This window comes from Myotis myotis, unplaced genomic scaffold (assembly GCF_014108235.1).
Source record: "Myotis myotis isolate mMyoMyo1 unplaced genomic scaffold, mMyoMyo1.p scaffold_m19_p_2, whole genome shotgun sequence".
Taxonomy (NCBI): domain Eukaryota; kingdom Metazoa; phylum Chordata; class Mammalia; order Chiroptera; family Vespertilionidae; genus Myotis; species Myotis myotis.
Window position 1 is genome coordinate 1,732,742 of NW_023416324.1, and position 3,719 is coordinate 1,736,460.

General features: G+C 51.1%; 1 long non-coding RNA gene across 1 annotated transcript; it reads right to left on the bottom strand.

Moving 5' to 3' along the window:
• Window positions 1–250: 250 nt before the first annotated feature.
• LOC118677679 lies at window positions 251–2,945 on the bottom strand. The gene is made up of 4 exons (XR_004974469.1): window positions 2,406–2,945; window positions 2,133–2,234; window positions 1,650–1,854; window positions 251–399 (listed from the first exon to the last, which is right to left on the bottom strand). It is a non-coding gene; the product is annotated as an uncharacterized LOC118677679 (long non-coding RNA).
• Between the last annotated feature and the right edge of the window lie 774 nt (window positions 2,946–3,719).

Consider the following 3,719-nt stretch of genomic DNA (forward strand, 5'->3'; position numbering starts at 1 on the left):
TCACACCCAGGATAATAAATACTGGGGTAATTACAGTTCTCACGGCCCTGGAGGAAAAGGAAGCTGGTTTCATGCCTCAAGTAACTGCTGTGGGAAGAGCCCGCGGGCCCTTATCAGCTAGAGATGCTTCGGGGGAGGGAGCCCCATCAGCGCAGCCTCTGCCGGGAGCAGGCGCCTGAGAAAGGGCTGCTTCCTACCCAAGCCCCTGCCTGGCCAGAGATGTGGGTGAAGCCTCTTCCAGGCACGTCCTCGCTGTGTGGCCCCAGGTAAGTTCCTTGACCTCTCTGTGCCATCACTGTCCTCCTGCACTCGGAGAGTATTGTTCAAGCCTTCTCCAGCCTTCTCGGTGTCGGGTCACCTGTTTCACCCATCGCTCTGACAGGAGTGTTGAGCTGCCATCTAGAAAAGAGCGTTTGACTAAGTCTTCCCATTGTCAGCTTTTACTTTGTCATTTGAAGCCCGATTACTAAGCCCACATGCAAGTAGGATTGCTATGGCTTCTTGATGAACTGACGTTTCATTAGGAAATGTCCCACTTTATCGTTGATAACATTTCACGTGTGAAATCTATTTGATATTAAAGTGGCTACTCCAGCCTTTTTATTAATGTTAATATTCTTATTTTTATTATTATTATTAATCAGGGCTCCCCAGGGAGACAAAACCAATTGGTTGGGTGTCATCCCGTGCACCGAAAGGTTGCTGGTTTGATTTCGGGTCAGGGCACAGGCCCGGGTTTCAGGCTTGATCCCCAGTGGGGGGCGTGCAGGAGGCAGCCCATCCCTGTTCTGCTCTCCCATCGATGTTTCTCTCTCTCCCACTCCCTTCCTCTCTCTCTAAAAATCAGTCTATATATAGATAGATGGATGGATAGATGGATGGATGGATAGATAGATAGATAGATAGATAGATAGATGATATTGGTTATGAGACTGTGAGGAAGCGGCTGCCATGATGACTGTGGAGGCTGAGATGTTCGGGGTCTGCCGTCTCTAAGCTGGAGACCCAGGGAGGCTGGTGCTGTGGCTCCATGGAAGTCCCAGAGCCTCGGCCAGGGGAGCCCGGAGTGCAGCCGTGGGCAAACTATGGCCCGCGGGCCCGTTTGAAATGAATAAAACTATTGAAAAAAAAGATCATACCCTTTTATGTAATGATGTTTACTTTGAATTTATATTAGTTCACACAAACACTCCATCCATGCTTTTGTTCCGGCCCTCCGGTCCAGTTTAAGAACCCATTGTGGCCCTCGAGTCAAAAAGTTTGTCCACCCCTGCCGTAGTGAATGCATGTCCCCCCTGGGGCTGACCTCACGGGAACCTCTCCCAGACACACCCAGAAGTAACGTTTCATCCGGGCACCCTGTGGCCAACCAAGTTGACAGGTGAAATTAACCACACCTTCTGTCTTTTCACTTGAACCTTTCTGTCTCTATATCCAAAACGTGTTTCTTGGAAACCCTCCTGTACTGTTGGTGGGAATGCAGGTTGGGGCAGCCACTGTGCAAGACAGTATGGGGTTTCCTCAAAAAAATTAAAAATAGAACTGCCTTTTAACCCAGCAATCCCACTTCTGGGGATATACCCTAAGAACCCCAGAACACCAGTCAGAAAGCATATGTGCCCCCCTGTGTTCACAGCAGCGTTACTTACCATAGCCAGGATCTGGAAGCAGCCCAAGCGACCACCAGTAGAGGAGCGGATAGAGAGCTGTGGGGCGTGGACACGTGGACACCGTGCAGCAGTGAAAAAAGGCTCTTACCCTTGCGACGGCATGGAGGGGCCTGGAGAGCAGGGTGCTGAGTGGAGGGAGCCAGGCAGAGAGAGACAAGGTCACACGGTCACCCTCCTGTGGAACCTAATGAACAAAATAACTGATGAGCACGCAGAACCTGGAGGGAGAGTACCTGGAACAGACGGGCAAATCTCAGAGGGAGCGCGGGGCCTGGATGGAAGGTGCGGAGATCAGCTAAAGAACAGGCACGCCCAGCCCATGGACACAACAGTGCGGTGAAGGCCAGAGCGGGGGGCTGGGGGGGGAGGTGGGCAAGGGGGAGGGGTGGGGGACCCCTGTAAGAGTGTCAACAATCAAAAATAAAAGTGTGTTTCTTCACCAGCTCACACTGGGTTACTTACCACTACAGGTCAGGGCAGGGGAGAGTTCCAGGACATCAGTGAAGGAGGCTCCTTCTCCAGATCCTCTGATCATCTCGGCGTGTTTGGTTTCTTCTTCCATATCTTTTTTTAAAATACGTTTTTATTGATTTTTAGAGAGAGGGAGGAAGGGAGAGGGAGAGAGAGATAGACACATCAATGATGAGAGGGAATCATTGATCGGCTGCCTCCTGCACGCCTCCCACTGGGGATCGAGCCCACAACCCGGGCGTGTGCCCTTGAACGGAATCGAACCTGGGACCTTTCAGTTTGCAGGCCGACGCTCTATCCACTGAGCCACACCGGCCAGGGCTGCTTTGCATTCTTCATTGTCATTCTTTCACAAGCATACACTGTTTTTCCAGAAGCCATGTGGCGTGTGATGACACCATGATGAGTCACTGCTTGGAGGATCTGGGTAACTCAGGGACCGATATTTGTCAGATGACTAAACGCATGATGTTCCATAACCACAAGAGGGTGAGAGTCATTCAAAATGCCAGCGAGATCAGCGCGGGTCAGTGAAGCAGCAGGAAGAAGTAGTACGTCAGGGTGGCTTCCGGTTTCCACGGCAGCCCACCTTGAGACACTCCGCATGTTGAGTTGTGGTGCAGTGCCAGAGAAAACCAGCCACAGTTTTCTGAAAAGACTGTTAAAATACGCTGCCCTTTTCCAACTATGTATTTTTGTTGTTGTTGTTCATTCTCACCGGAGGATATTTTTCCATTGATATTTAGTATATGTGCTGCCGAAGCGAGCACTTTCCATTGATATTTAGAGAGGGTGGAAGGGAGAGGGAGAGGCAGAGAGAAACATCAATGTGAGAGAGACACATTGATCGATTGCCTCCTGCACACACCCCGACCAGGGCCAGGGAACCTGCAACCTTTAGTCCTCAGGCTGACACTCTCTCCACTGAGTCAAACCGGCCAGGGTGAACTATATATTTTTTAAAAGATATTTTTATTAATTTCAGGGAGAGGGAGGGAGAGGGAGAGAGAGATAAGAACACCAATGAGAAAGAATTATTGATCAGATGCCCCACACTAGTGATCAAGCCAGCAACTCTGGCATGTGCCCTGACCGGGAATCAAACCATGACCTCCTTGTTCATAGGTCAATGCTCAACCACTGAGCCACACTGGCTGGACTCCAACTATATATTTTTACTAGAGGCCCAGTGCATGAAATTCATGCACCAGTAGGGTTCCTAGGACTGGCCAGCGATCAGGGCCAATCTCTGGGGCAACCGGCAGGGCGATCGGGGGGCCCCCGCTGGCACCCACCTTGGCCTGGCGCTGCTTGCTCACCGGCTCTGCCTCCCACTGCCATAGCCGCCAGTCGCCTCCCTCTGCAGGGCAACCGGCAGGGTGATAGGTGGGGGGCCCTGCTGGCATCTGCCTTGGGACCTACAGGCTGGGGGCAGCTTCTGCATTGAGTGTCTGCCCCCTGGTGGTCAGTGCATGTCATAGCAACCAGTCATTCTGTTCAATTTGCATATTAGGCTTTTATTATATAGGATGAGGCCAGATTTCCTTCACATACATTAACCAAAAGAACATATTACAA